This window comes from Stenella coeruleoalba (assembly GCF_951394435.1).
Source record: "Stenella coeruleoalba genome assembly, chromosome: 10".
NCBI classification, from domain to species: domain Eukaryota; kingdom Metazoa; phylum Chordata; class Mammalia; order Artiodactyla; family Delphinidae; genus Stenella; species Stenella coeruleoalba.
The window spans coordinates 45,754,170-45,770,591 of record NC_137156.1 but is presented as its reverse complement, the minus strand read 5'-3'; the positions used below and the strand labels follow the sequence as shown (position 1 = coordinate 45,770,591).

Below are 16,422 nucleotides of genomic sequence, written 5' to 3'. Positions count from 1 at the left end.
CTAGGGTGCCATTTCCATTTCCTGGAAGCAATATGCAAGTTGTTGTTAAAGTTAACACCTCTCCCACACTGACCCCTTATAAAACAGCATGGCAGCAGAGCTAGGAATAAATGGGAGCTTACATCCAGAGTCATCACTCAGTAGGCCCTTGAGTGAGTCACCTAGACTCTCCACACCCCAGGATCCCTGTCCGTCAAATGGAGATGACAGTGCCTGCCCTGCAGTGTTAACAGGAGGTCAGAATTGAAATACCTTTTGTTAAAGGACTGGACATATGGTAATCACTATTCATTAAAATAAGTAACATATGAACAGCACTTTACATATACAAAGAGTCCTTATCTATATCCTCTAATTACATCCTCACAACACCCCCAACAGAGCAGGTTTATTTTACATTTGAGAAGTGAGGAACTTGTTAGATGAGACAGCAAGTCAGCAGTGCAGCAGGAACTCAAACTTTTTGACTCCCAACTTCCTGTTTCTTCACTATACCATGCCATTCTCTTCCCTGTGATACATTTTCCTCTTGTATTATTTAGAAATTAGGAAATATAACATGGCACATACTACCTAAAGCCCTCCACCTGTGTACATTATCATCTCCTTGACACAACTCCACACCCGTAGCTCCATCAACAATGACTCAGATGCAGACATTCAGGGATCATGCGGCGAAGAACTGGTGCAAGGTTACATAGAAAACCATAGTCAAACTGTGGTTTATGCAGACTCCACAACTAAAGGGAAGTTCTGGAGTAAAGTATCATTACAATAACAAGGGATTCCGGATGCTCTACTTTCTACCTGCTCAGCACTATAGCTTCTTGCTGCTGGATAACATACACCCTTCAAGATGCTCTGTAGAAAGGCTGTTATTCCTACAATCAATCAGGTTATTGATTAAACAATGGGTACGGATTATGAAGCAAAACTACTGGATATCTCGGGACGTTGCAGCCACTGGCAAGGAGACTGTCACAAGTGTAGATGTCCCCTTCCGACAGTCCTCCCTCCATGGGCTAAGAATGGCCTGAGAATCACTCTGAGAGCAGGACAAGCAGAATGCCAGAGAGTGACACAGAATGATCCTGCACCTAAAACACATCTTCTTGCCTTTGGTATTATTTCTCCCTCCAGTAACAAATTTCTGACAGCATATCACTGGACTCTATCCATTCCCTTTATCATAGTAGTGCCATGCCACACAAAACTCATGCTAAGTTAAACCAACAGCTGCCATTTAATTTTAATATTTTACATTTTAATATAGAACACAACCAGAGAATTGTTTCAGTGAAATCCCCCCAAATAAAAACATATTTCACTTTCCAATATGTCTTACACACAAGGCAATGAAAACAGCATAAGCTACGAGTCTGAAGACTTGCTTTTGTTTTTGTTCTTTAAATCATTGGTTTGGCAAACTGGTAATCTGCACATTCTCATTTATAAAATGGTATTAATAAGGCCAGGTCTGCCTAACTAACAGAAATCCTGGGGAGATCAAATGAACTAATAAATTCGAAGTGCTAATTAAAATCAGTAAAGCATATTCCAGTACACAGAGCAACTGCAGTCTTGACCAGTAAGTACAGAGGAATACAAAACAAAACAAAATAAAACAGGATGGGAAGGGAGGCAGCATGATCCTGTAGAGGAGTCATCCCCCAGTTGGGAGATGCTAGCCCACTCCATTGACCCCTGTAAGCTTTAGGCTATAAATTGATCACGATCATCTAACAGAACCGTTCAGCTCAAATAGATGAACAAATACAAAAGTCCAGTATAAATGGTAAAATGATGTACAAACATGATTATAGTCACTGAGTAGTTTTCTCAGCCCAGATTAATGCAGTATACAAAGTACAAAGAGAAGATGTATAAAGAGGACACATATGTTTGCCTGAATGCCAGTATAAAATGCTTGTTCCTCAAAGTTTTAATAGAATATGCAAAGGGACCAAATTCCAAGAAAAAAAAGTAAGAAAGAGAATGGTAGCAATGATAAATGCAAAGAATTTACTGGGTATAAATAACTACAGAGAGAATATAAGGAAACCGTCAGACATCATACTTCTAAAATTATTATAAATAGACAAGAAGATGGTCACCAGCCAACCCAGTAAGGGCAAGTGTGGAACCCTGGAAGAAAAGTGACAGAAATGAAGAATTGAAGCATAAGAATTGGGAATGAGATTCCTCTTCCACTCATTCAGAATCAGAAAGCATAACATATATATTGGTTAAAGGAGTTGTTACGTCACAGCTATTTAATACATACTTGAACAGTTATGGATAGATGAAGCCAAGGGGGAGGATTTTCAGATATAAGAAAGGCAAATCATGAGAAGCAGTGTATCCAATGATCTGCAGGCAGAAAGAACCATAAAAAGATTTTGGACAAGAATTCACATAATCAGGTTTATACTCGAGAAAGAAAGCAGTGTAGAGAAATTACTAGAAAGGGAGGGATTGGGAAATGGAAAACCAGTTGGAAGAATATTGCAACATTCCGGGCAAGAGAAGTTTTTGAAAAGACCTTCAGTAAAGTAATGGCAATAGATGGATAAAGGAAGGCAATCAAGGTAAAAGAAAAAGGAACAAATAGTGCTGCCATAAAAGAATAAAAATCCTTGGGGCTTCCCTGCTGGCGCAGTGGTTAAGAATCCGCCTGCCAACGCAGGGGACATGGGTTTGAGCCCTGGTCCGGGAAGATCCCACATGCCACAGAGCAACTAAGCCCGTGCGCCCCAACTACTAAGCTTGCGTTCTAGAGCCCACGAGCCACAGCTACTGCAGCCCGCGCACCTAGAGCCCGTGCTCCACAACAAGAGAATACACCACAATGAGAAGCCCGTGCACCGCAACAAAGAGTAGCCCCCTCTCACCGCAACTAGAGAAAGGCTGGGGAAAGCAACGAAGACCCAACGCCCAACGCAGACAAACATAAATAAATAAATTTATTTTTAAAAAAAATCCTTAATAACAATTCACATTAGCTTATGAGACTGGACCTTTGGCTTTTACTTGGAAGTGCACAGGGATGTTACGAGATGAGACTCCTAACAGCCCCCAGGACAGGTAAGGCACCTTCTACCACACTCAGAACCCAGTGGCAGCTTCATATCACACAGCTTCCAAATGAATGCAGCTGCTACACTAATGAGCAAAAACATACATAATGAACTGTCAAAATATAGTCTTAGTTTCATGATTTTAAAAACTTGGTTAACTTTATGAACAAACAATTCTTAATCATGGTACTAGGGAAACAGAAAAAGTAGTAAAAACTTTTTATAACTTTTTTTAATTTTAAAAAAAATTTTACTGTAATTTTTAACAGTAAAAACAATTTCTAATTGGTTCGATATACACACACACAAACCCAGCAGAAAATACTATTTTCAGTTCATTTTAAATACTCACAGCTTTAAGAAACACTCGCTGTCACTGATGTACAGCTTTAACAAAGGGGATTTAGTCAGCATAAAAGCTTTCCTGCTTCTAACCTTCCATAAGAGAATAAATTGAGAGGTAACACAAATGTCATTTTTTTCAACACAGTGGACCAAAAAACATTTTAATGGGCCACAAAAATCAAATCATGTCACTAATCACTATCCTGCCAAATATAAAGAGGAAGTTTTGGTTTTTTTTTTTTTGCGGTACGCGGGCCTCTCACTGTTGTGGCCTCTCCCGTTGCGGAGCACAGGCTCCGGATGCGCAGGCTCAGTGGCCATGGCTCATGGGCCCAGCCGTTCCGCGGCATGTGGGATCTTCCCAGACTGGGGCACGAACCCGTGTCCCCTGCATCGGCAGGCGGACTCTCAACCACTGCGCCACCAGGGAAGCCCATGTTCTTTTTGTTTTTTTTAACATCTTTATTGGAGTATAATTGCTTTACAAGGGTAAAGAGGAAGTTTTGATTCATCAGAGAATCTTAAAAAGTCAAGATCTGATTTAATTCTCAGTTTAGCCACTAATTTGCCACAAGTAAAAAAGAAAAAGCAGGGCTTCCCTGGTGGCACAGAGGTTGAGAGTCCGCCTGCCGATGCAGTGGACACAGGTTCCTGCCCCGGTCCGGGAAGATCCCACATGCCGCGGAGTAGCTGGGCCCGTGAGCCATGGCCGCTGAGCTTGTGCGTCCGGTGCAACGCGAGAGGCCACAACAGTGAGAGGCCCGCGTACCGCAAAAAAACAAATAAAAAAAAAAGAAAAAGCATAAGTCAAACTATGCATTAATTATTCATCCATAAATGTGGACAGTAAGGGATTAAGAGCTATAGTGATTTATTTCCATCCTGTATGCTAATTTATCTTCTATTTGCTAGAGTATCAGGTGAAAGGCACTGAAGGTAAAATGGTATCATTTTTCTCAAGTCACCAAAAAGCCAGAAAAGTGGTGAAAACAATAAAGATGTGGGTCCATGAATACTGAATTATATTAGAACACTGTCTGTGGTGAAAGGCGACAGTGTGTGTTTGCTAAAATGTAGCAATTACACAGCACTGTACAAGCAACACAAACACCTTCACTCCCCAAACAGAACTAGAGAAATGCAGAAAACCCAGGACAAACCTTACTTTTTTAAATACCATTAGATTGTCAGGCTCTCTATAAGAGACTTTTTCTACATCCCAGTTGTTGTCCTTTTCTAACTACCTTTTTAAAAAAAGCTTTCAAGGGTCTCTGTACAGCTCCTCAATCCCTCATCAAGCACTTCTGTGACCAAGGAAGAGTCACAAAGTAGTGACGGACCCAAAGATGACCCAAACAGTACGACGTGATGAGGTGATGAGAGCCCCAACAAGGCCGCAGAGAACAGGCCCTTCTCAGAGCAGGGGGAGGAGGACAAACCACATGCAGCCCAGAAAGGGCACCTCAGAGGGAGCTGCCCAGGGACAGCATCCAGGATTCTGAGTGTCGTGAGAACACTGCTGAGATGACTGAGCACAGTGCCCAAGCTGAGCAGACGCCTGCCAAGTCAGCAGGACCAGCTCAAGGCCGAAGGAGAGGAGGTTGACCATCAGGGAGAAGGCGGGCCTGGGTGGCAGAGGGGAAGAGCAGGAGACCACAGTCAAGGAATAACTGAAAAGTCACAGGCGTGGTTGTTTTAGTGTTTTTACCATTCATAGTTGAACAACTTTATATGTATTAAAACATTTTTAAATTTTGATCCGGTTCAGAAAAGTATATGACATGAGTTTATTAGGGTTGTTGGAGGGTTGTTAAAAGTAAGCATGTGATAAGGAGGTGACATTTGGGGATAATAAAAAAGTCTGTTTTTCTCAACATCTAGAGGGTTAGCACATATCAGATGGACAGGCAGAAAGACCCAAGCAAAGCCAAGGAAATTTCACAGTTTATAGACGAAGATGTTGGGTTAGGTGGCAAAAGAGCCACCCCTTGCAGAGGCAAGGGGGAAAAAGAGCTGAAACTGGGCAGGTAGATCCTGAAACGCAGGTCTCTGAACAAAAACCGTTAAAATAAAGAGCCAATTCTACCTCCTTTTGCAATAACATAGTGCTAAATCATGACTTTAATAAAAACTTGAGGTTTTGTCAAGTTTAAAACCTTTAAAAACCTAAACCTGTGCATAATAGTATTTTCTAAGAAAACTGAATTTTGCAAACACAGAAGTAATTCAGTGTTTGTCCTTGGTTATTCTGTTCTGTTTTGTCTTGAGGTGATGGTCCTAAGTTATCCAATCTACTATAAGAGAACTAATGGTACACAAAATATATAAAAACATCTTCCTACTGTTGCATTTGTTCAGTAAGCCTACATGCAACTTAATTAAAACTCAGTCACATCTGAGGAACTTTTTCCTCCCACATTGTCTTGCTCATTAAACAGTAAGATGTAAGCAGAGTTAGTTTTCCAATAAGGCTAAAAATCACAGTAAACAGAAAATTGTAAAACCAACAGTTTCAACAAATTAAGAGTTGAAAGGAGAAGACACTTTCAAAAATATCCATAACACATATTTACATAACCATATTTGACATGATCCTATTTTCAATCCAATTAAACAATTTGATAGGGGGGTGGGAGGAGGGCTGAGGCATAACAGAGACAGGAAGGCAGAGTCAGTCACAGCCACACAGAACCAGTTCTCCCAAACACTACCACACAAACATCAAATCTACACAATAGAAATGCAGTGGATATATAAAGAGGTAAATCAGAAACACACACATATGCACACATCTGATCTGTGAAAGGCAGACCCATGCCTGGTCTTTGTAGAAACAACAGAAATATAAGCCTCGGTCAATACACCACCAATGTCAACACGAGCACTTAGATTTCAACAGGGAGTTGCTTTTGAGTGCTGAAAATAAGAGGCGAAAACAAAAAGAAATTATATGAAAGTGGATTTGTGGGTCTCATGACAAGATTAGCTGGTTAAGGAAAAAAATCTTTCCTGCTGTGGCCCTGATCTCAGCACATGACAGCCCATCACAACTCTGCTGAGACACAAATGCCACAGGACACAGCTGGCAAAATGGGTGACACCTCTCCAATCATTTTCCCGTTTTCCGATTAGTGACGCAACTTGAGGGAGGGAATAAGGAGTAGTGGAATAGTTGCAACATTTTAGGATTTAGCTGCAATTCTGCCTCATTTGCATAATTTTTCCAAGTCCAATCTGCCCAAAGCAATCAGGGAGTACAGCAGAGTAAGGGAGTGAGCCAAGCAGACTGACGAGGAGCACAGGTATCAGACTCACTGTGTGACTTTGCTTTCAGTTTCCTCACTGGGAAACAGGGATCTCAAAAGGGGTCACGAAAGTACCCCCTCCGAGGACTGCCGTGAGGATCAAATGAGATGTCTATAAGAGTTTACCACACGATTTTTCACTCAAATTGTTTTTTTTAATTGTGAATAATATTTTATTTAGTCATTTTTGTTTACAACTGAAACTCTGGGAATTCAAAATTAATATCCTTGCCCGTGAGCTTCTTATAGACACCACAAAATGTTCCAACCTTGTGTTCCACATTGTTCTGCTGTGCTTTATCCAAATGAACCTTTATGAGTTGGCTGCCAACCAGCTTCACGCGGATTCTCTTGCCCACAATCTCACTTGGGAAAACCAAGTCCTCCAGGATGGCATCGTGCACTGCTGTCAGAGTGCAGCTCCTGGGATGCTTTTGCTTATTTTTTGTACGGCTTTTGCAAGTTGGCTTAGGCAGAATTCTCCTCTGCGTGATAAAGACAAGGTGCTTCCCGCTGAACTTCTTCTCCAACTCACACACTAGCAGACCTAGATTTTTCTGGAAAGATTTCAGTTGAGGAATGGGAACAAGATTATGATAGCTTTCCGACCACCACCAACTTCAATTTCCTCAGTGGTCATGATGTTCAGCTCCCGCAGCTGGGCCTTGAGGTACAAGTTCATCTCCAGCTTCAGAAGGACCTGGGAGATGCCCAACTCAAACTCATCTGGCTTCACACCACTGGGCTTGGCAATCTTCACACTGGAACTAAACATGGCCTGGATCTTGCCAATGCGGCCAATACTTCACTCAAATTGTAATCATCATTATCATCCAGGCCTCAATTTGTCACATGTGGACGTTTTGGTTGTTGTTTCTCTCTACTCTTTAACATTCACCACTTTCTTCCCTTGAATATCAGGAAAAAAATGTATTTCTTTCCTATCTTCTTTATACCATCACATGAAATATTTAATCTTAAAGTAGAATTTAGATGTCCTTGAAAAACCTGATGATCTGGAAGGTTTTATCTACAGCTACACTCTTAGAAAGTTTCCCCAGTGCAAAACTTCAAACTCAAACACTGCAGGTTTCAATGGAACCCAGCTTTGCAGAGCTGCATATCCAATATGGTAGCCACCAGCCAACTGTGACTAAGCTGCACTTGAAATGCAGCTTACTCAGAATTAAGAAGTTCCATAAGTGTAAAATTTGCACTGGATTTCAAAGACTTGGTATGAAAAACTAATGTAAAACATTTCATTAATAAATTTTCCTATCGATTACATGTTGAAATGATATTCTGGATATGAGTTAAATAAGATATTACTAAAATTAATGTCACTGAAGTAATTTAAAATTACACATGTGGCTCATATTTGTGGTGCTCATATACTTCTGGACAGCACTGTCATAGAGTGAGGACAGTGACACGAAGCAATCAAGTGCTTCCCCTGAGGACTAGGTCCACATGCAGAAACGCCAATTGACCTACCCTGACTTCTATTTGCCAAGTGAAGATCAGACTCTGCTGGTCGTAAGTGGAATACAAGCTGCAATTGGGCCACTGAAGGAATGCCTCAAGTCAACTGTAAATATGCTTGTTTTCATAACACTGTGCTTGGGAATCAAGGTTCCAAACTTGAGCCACACCCTCCCATTTCTACTATCAGGGAAGCAATCGTGAATTCTGATTAGCTTGGAGGTAACTGGAATCACTGCGGGAGAGGGTGTGTGTATGTGTGACACATTTTTGTCTGGGAGTCTTTGGGGCTTCGTGACTCACCTCAACACTTAATCACAACAATCCATTCTCCTCTCATCTGTAAGAAGCTGTGCTGGGGGCCGGGGATGGGGGTGGGGGGGTATGAGTCTGGAAGACCGCAGGACCCTGGGCTAGGTCAGACAGAACCTGCCTCCCATCCTCAGGGAGCACCTCTACACCCTCCCTCCCCACCAACAAACAGCCTCTGAGGTTCATAAAATAGTAACACATAAAACACATTTCCTTTCTTCGTCAACTATTCCCCAGTACTCTTGAAAGAGGTTAGCACTATTTACTCCTTTCTATCTGGCAGCTATAGTTTATCATATTTTAAAAACAGATATCAAATAAAAAAGCAGTGAAGAAAGCATCACGAGTAATCAAAACTGATCTCTGCATCAAGGAAACATATTTCTTTGTTTAAATTAAAAAGTAAGCTAATACATCTTTCAAAATGAACTGTAATTTCCTACATCATTCTATAAATCATTCTATAAATCATCATTCTATAAAAGTATACCAAGTCCCAATACAACCCTTACATGAAGTAAGGTGTAATCATAGCACAAATGGAAAAACAATTTCAAAAACAGGAAACAAAGGTTTTGAACATCACCCGTAATATCCACTTTTACAATCACAATTTTACCCACTTTGGATGTTAAAAAAAAATACTCTGACCACATAAGCTAGGCTATTCAGACATTTAGAAAGCACAATTCCTGCAGTTTGGATTTCTTGAGTGTGTAGGAAATCAAGGGAACCACAGTTACAATATATCACTTCCTGCTGTGAGGATATCACAGGAAAATTCACTCAATAGCTGTCACCACTGAAATTGAAATGAATTTCTTTCTACAGCTAAATCCCTAGTAAATGGTATCCCACTTGTGTTAGCCCAAGGGATTTTCCCGGCAGTTACTCCAAACGAGAACACAATCAATAAAATTCTGTTATAAACTGAATGTAAATTATTTTTCCACAAGCATGAATTTTACGTAAAAAAAATTCTCTCCGAAAAACTACCATCAGACGATACGTAGGATAATGATCTATATTTCCCTACAATTGAGAGAAGCTGTATGATTTCAAGAGGTGCACATACACAATAAAAAAAACAAGTTCATATGGGTTTCCACATCAGGTGAGAACTACAAACAGCACAATCACTACTCTTCTTTCTTTGAGGTTGGCCTCATCTTTTCCCATATGGTCCATATTTTTCTATTTATTCCCATTTCTAAGCTGCAACAGTCCAATGAACTGCAAGAGAGTTGAAAGTTGCACCTCATTTTTCTATAAAAAATATCTGTACCTCACAATTGTCAAAAATCATGGAATTGCACCCTTAAAATGAGTGCATTTCATTGTATGTAAATTATACCTCAATAAAATTGATTTAAAACGTAAAATATACACATACATCCCTATAAGATAGTCACACTACAGTGCTACATAGATGTTTGCACCATACACACTTAAAGCCCCCAACAAAGATCTCTATTTTCATGAGTACGTTTTTTGTTTGTTTGTTTTGTTTTGTTTGCTGTACGCGGGCCTCTCACTGTTGTGGCCTCTCCCCTTGCGGAGCACAGGCTCCGGATGCGCAGGCCCAGCGGCCATGGCTCATGGGCCCAGCCGCTCTGCAGCATGTGGGATCTTCCCGGACCGGGGCACGAACCCGTGTCCCCTGCATCAGCAGGCGGACTCTCAACCACTGTGCCACCAGGGAAGCCCCATGAGTATGTATTTTATACTCCTTTTACATTCTTAGCATATTCTGGGAGTATAATGACCCCTAAGTAGAGGCTGTTTTGACTTGACTTTGACCCAGGATAGTCAAATGATTACAATAAAGAAATCTGCCTGAGAGATTGGTACTGAAAAGTTGAGGGCGTTGAGGGCGGGGTGGGCGTGAAATAAAGTTCTAACACACAGGAGAACTAAGACGTTAAATTGATGGTCATCGTCTCATTTCCCCACAATGTACAGAGGGCGGGATGCTTCTGAGATGCGCTATCACAGGTCTACAGCACCCGACGATGCCCCCTCACACTTGTTCCCTAATAATAGAGAGAACCAGGGACACGAAGGTGGGGGTTTGATGGAGGTTTTGAAGGGAGGGGAGAAGAAGGGGAGAGCTAATGAGGATTATTATTACAAGTCACATCCAGAGATCACGTCACACACTTTTCCTACACACTCTGTCACTCTTGCACAGCCATTAACAATGGCTCATTATGTTAAGGTCTTCGTTTCATAGATCAAAACAGCAAGGTTCATAATAGCTTTGGTTTTATTTTGTTTTTAAATACAGTCTTCAACATTTGGATAGGTCACTGGGGAGAAAGAAAGGGGATCCTTCTGAGGTCACACAGAGAAACAGAAAGGACTCTCTTCGGTTAGCTCCTGATTCCAGGAGAAACAGTCCCAAGTCCCAAAACAAAAGGCAAAACCAGTGTTGAATTTCTACAATGTATAAAGAGTGTTTCTTTACCAAAGCTTTTCCTTGGAAATGACAGAAAATTCACCAACATTTTGTCCAAACTATTATACCATCTCATCCAGTCTCAACATTTAGTAGCTTAAAAAACCTAAATGAGAGGTAAAATTTTAAAACCTAAAAGTGTTCTCTCCCAGCACTGGCTCATTCAGGAGTCTTCCTGAGGTCCAGTCCCTGTTACAGCAACAGGGAGAGAGGTAAACAGAAGGAAGGATGCCTTGCTCTCATGGAGCTTACACTGCAGACAAACACACACCAAAAAAACAAATGAACACGTAAAAATGACCATTTCAGCCAGTGACGCTGCTGTGAGGAAAACAGAGCAGGTGACAGCACAGAGGCCCTGGGGGTGAGTGTGAGCTGAGTGACCAGAAGCAGCCTTTTGTGAGGCTGAGAGGACACAGTTACATCATGTGACCAAGGTCCCCAGTGGCCTCCTGTGGACAGTATGTACACCGTCCACCAAGGACCACAGAAGCTCAATTAAAATGGGCTTTTTATTCCCTTTGTATCAATGTTATCTTTTTAGAACTACTTTCTAAACAGTAGTTACAAACAACAGAGAGGGCGCTACACCCTAAGTGAGTCTGGGCTGTCGGTCTGTCCGCAGCCCAATCTATCAAGTGTTTTGTTTTTACTGTGAATTGTGCCTGGTTGCCAGGCGGTCTTCTTAGGTTCACTAAACATTTAGACTCACAAGATTTCCACAAGTGGCACCAGGTGGCTCAGAAAGACCCAGGACAGAACCCCAGCTCACCAGCTGGGCAGCGTGAGCACTAGACCTGCTGCAACACCTGCACAGGTGGGCGGCTCGGGGGGCAAGGAGGGCACGCCCACACCCGGAAGCACAGGGCTGCTGCGGCTCAGGGACCTCAGACCCCTCAGTGGCCGCAAGCCCTTAGAACTACGTCCATAGCCACCTCAGACTTGGAACTCCAAATCCATTAATCTAGAAACCATTACTATACTTTAAAAAATATATGACTATGTAAACGTATTTCAAATATGACAGAGAACCGTATGCTGTCCAATCCAATAACCATTAGCTACAACCGGCTACTTAAGTTTAAATTAATTAAAATAAAATTACAACCCGTGTTCTTCAGTCACACTAGCCATACTTCAAGCACTCAACAGCCATAAGCAGCTGCTGGCTGCTGGGTTGAACGGCACAGGTACAGAACACTTCCATCACCACAGAAAGTTCTACTGCACAGCACTACACAAATTACTTTTTCACTGCTAATATATTACAGTAACTACCACAATGCTTTATCAGGCTTTTTAAGAAAATTGTCCATAGCATAGTCATCATTTTGTACCTTGTTAGTGCTTTATGCCTAACACAGTGTAAAATAACTAATTTTCTTTATTACTTAACTAGAGGACAATCAATATTTTAAAGAAACCCAAAGAGTGAAGAATACGAAATTTTAAAACTACAGACAATGAAACTACTTGAAAAACATAAACAATCATAAACTTTGCTTTCCAGGAAGACTGACAGCATCCACAATCCATAAATCCCTAAGAAACCTTGGAGTCAGAGGGCCAACAGAAATCTGACATTTCTACTTGGGAACAAGCTGCAAGAACACTGTGACATGCAAGGCTGTGTGCTTACAGAATCATGTCCCTCTACTGTGATTTCCACAATGCTATGTGCCCCACAGAATCAGGTACCTCTACTATGCTAACAGCCATCATAATTTACTATAATTACTTTAAGATTCTCTCTTTTCTGAGCAACACTGAGTCCTATAAGAGCAGAAATAAACATGTATCCCTAGAACCTAACACCATGCCTGGCACCAAGTAGTTCCCTTAATATGTGTTAAATTAATAATAAATAAAACAAACTCTTAGAATAAAGGTTTGTGACCATGTATTTACCTCCACAAGTCACAGCCACTACGTACAACCTCATTACAAAGTCTACTGTTTACAAAGGTATCTATTTGCCTTGGCAAGATAGCCAGTTGAAGAGACAGGAAAGACTCCTATCTTCTTTCTATATCACTGAAAAGAAAATTAGTACTTTATATTTCTGTAAAAATCACTGTTAACCCTTTTTAAACTTTAAAACATGTTAAGCTAACAAAGTGACGTAACTACAAACCCCAGGGAAATTTAGTATTGTATATAAATTAAGAGTGATGGTTTACTTGTAAAACTGATGCAAAGTAATGTTAAAAGCTGTTTTCAACCTCCCAAGAGAAAACCCTCACATTAATAGGCAGATCAATGGTCTTCCAAAGATGTTCACTCATGAATATGTTAGGTTATGTGGGAAAAAGGACTCTGCAGATGAAATTAAGATTAAGGACCTTGAGATGGGGCAATTATCCTGGGTATACATGTGGGCAATGTAACTACATGAGACTGTAAAAGCAGAAAGCTTTCTCAGGGTGGGGGCAGAGATGCAGTCGCAGAAGTCAGTTCTGACACATGAGAAGGACTGATGCACTGCTGCCGGCTCGGAGAGGGGACCACACGCAAGGACCAGAAAGAGGCCTCTGGGGCTCAGGGAAAGCAGAGGAAGGAATGTGGGCCCCTGGCTGACAGCCCGCCAGGAAATGGGGATCTCAGTCCTGCCACAAGGAACTGCACTCAGCCAGCAACATGCATAAGCTTTAGCAGCACACTCTGCCCCAGAGCTTCCAGCAACAGCCACAGCCCTGCTGGCATCTTGATTTTAGCTGCGGGAGGCCCATGTGGGATTTCTGACCTACAGAACTGTATGATAAAAATGAGTGCTGCTTTAATCCATTCAATTTGTGGTAATTTATTATGGCTACAACAAAATTTTCTAATCTAGACACACCAATAAGGTTTAAAATTCAGCATCCTGAATTCTGTCTTCTTCAAGTCACTGGTTCACTTGCTAAGGACGCGGCTACTTTCTCGCCTCTCTTGTCCCTGTAAAGCTATAAGCCACCTAGGCTGTTGCTGCTCTCTGTCCTATCTCTGTCTCCTGGGAAACATCTCTGCTGCAATCCCTCTTAATGCAGTCATCACAACATATCTTCTCCCCAGTGGACCTCACCTGGCCACAAAGAAGATGCTAACACTCTGTAATTGTTCTTCACAGCTTTATTCAACCAAAAAAAAAGCCTGAATACCCAGTAAAATGGGAATGGTTAAGATAGATATATCTATCCTCAATTGAATACTATAAGTCACTTAAAAATGGAACCATGAAAAGTAATCTTCTACTTTGCTACATGGGTATGACATACTAAGTGAAAAAAAATTTTTTAAGTTTAACCATTTAAATTATTATTACGTAAAAATATATAGAGATTACAACAAAAGCCTAGCAGTGGTTATATTAGTGAAGCAGGATTCGTTTCTTCTATTTTTCCAAATTTTATGTAGTGTGACTATAAATTTTATCAAAAAAATTAAATGACATAAAATTTGTAACATAAGCCACATACACCTCTCTCCTTCCTCTGCTTGATTAAGCTGCAGCAACTATTTCAGTACAGCCGCGCGCACGTGCGTGCGTGTGTGTGTGTGTGTGTAGATTGGTCTTCTTTTCCTGTTAGCATATAAACATCTTGAGCTGAGGGACCACATCTCTTAGCATCTTTGTACACAGACTATCCATTATAGTGCCCTTAACACAATGGGAGGATTTTAATAAAATGCTCACTCTTGACAAAGTACATCTCTAAAAAGGCATAAACATTTTCAATACAAACGTGAAAAAAGAAATAACTCAAAGACCATAAATAATGGGAAAGAACACATTCTTTCTAATTTATTAATCTTACAAGACACCTGAAACACCTTCACAATAATCACTGAGCTAAAAGCTTATGTTGCTGCATGTAGAAAAGGAAATAAATCTAAAGTTAATGCCAGAGCTTAGAAACAGGTGATGAGGAAAAGCTGACAAACAGCTGGAGCCCGTGGACCACGTTAATGAGGCTCTCACTTCAGCCCTCACCTGGTGGGCATCCTGATCTACCAAACCTTTCCTAACACATGAACGTCCAACAATTTTCTGATTTCAAAATGAGAAGTAATTCAAAAAGAAAACGCTGGGTACTGTACCACCATGGATATTGAGAAAAGCTTTCTTACAGAGATTGCATTTCTGATATAAAATCTGTGTCAGCATATTCTTCGGAGGAATGAACAGAAATGTGTACATATCAACCAAATGTACTGCAATAGGAAAAAAAATTTACAAAATAATTGTTGGTAATAATACCAACTGAAGGAAAAAAAATACCAACTGAAGGAAGATGCTTTCATTATTTTAAATGATTTCCAAATAAAGGTCAATATAAACATCTGCTTAGAAATTCAGGATGCATTACAAGTTAATCCATGTGATACAGTTCATTTACTACAGGTAATGCTTCTCTTTGCTAGCTTCTCTTATCTTTACTTGATTTCTATTTTATTCTTAGGTTGAAATATGCTAATAAAATTAGGAAAAATAGTGTAACAAATACATGGTTTTGAAATTCTTTAATTTTTAATTAAAGAATTGGAAAATCATTAAATTTATTGGCAAAATATTAAATGAGAACAATATTCACTTCATATCTTGAGGTGGAGAGGTGAAGGAGGAAGACACACTGTGGGAAAAGGCATTATTTTTAAGGAAAAAAAAATCATATCCAAGTAATCACATGTAGATTGTGGGCTACAAGTTTTCTTCTGCAGTCTCACCTATTTACACCTAGCATTTGTAAATAATACAATAAATAAAAATAACAATCTTGGGCTTCCCAGAGACAAGGAAAGGACTTCCCTGGTGGCGCAGTGGTTGAGAGTCCGCCTGCCAATGCAGGGAACACGAGTTCGTGCCCCGGTCCGGGAAGATCCCACATGCCGCGGAGCGGCTGGGCCCGTGAGCCATGGCCACTGAGCCTGCGCGTCTGGAGCCTGTGCTCCGCAACGGGAGAGGCCACAACAGTGAGAGGCCCACGTAACGCAAAAACAAATAAATAAATAACAATCTTTAACATAAACACCCTTGGTAGTCTAATACATTTCTATAAATATTATCCCATAGGTACCAACATTAGGGTAGCAAAGACACTTATATACAATAAACTTCTACATTTACAGGAACATATCCCAAGGCCTTTATATATCTCCAAATTAGAAAATCAGTACATGATATAATTCACCCTAGAAAATGCAGTGATGTGTGAGGATGTGTAAAGTCACCTTGAGATGTGGACTCATTAGATGATGTATGTAATGATATGTGACTTGAGGAGACCAGAAATTATGATTTACACAAATTCTCTCTGGCATTTCAGAATTTAACATGAACTTCCTGAGGCTCCATCACTAAACTTTAAAATAGGGTTAATGACAAACAACCATCTACCATCCTCACTGGGGTGCTCTGAGTATGAACTAAAAAGCCAGTTTGGACAGTACTTTGTAAACTAGCCAG

General features: G+C 40.6%; 1 protein-coding gene and 1 pseudogene across 10 annotated transcripts in view; both read right to left on the bottom strand.

Annotated features, from left to right (window-relative positions):
- PRIM2 (DNA primase subunit 2) overlaps positions 1–16,422 on the bottom strand; it is a 278,733-nt gene that overhangs the window by 97,003 nt on the left and 165,308 nt on the right. The window lies entirely within an intron of this gene.
- LOC307192827 (small ribosomal subunit protein eS7-like) lies at positions 6,720–7,826 on the bottom strand (annotated as a pseudogene). Its single transcript has one exon. The product of its transcript is annotated as a small ribosomal subunit protein eS7-like (transcript).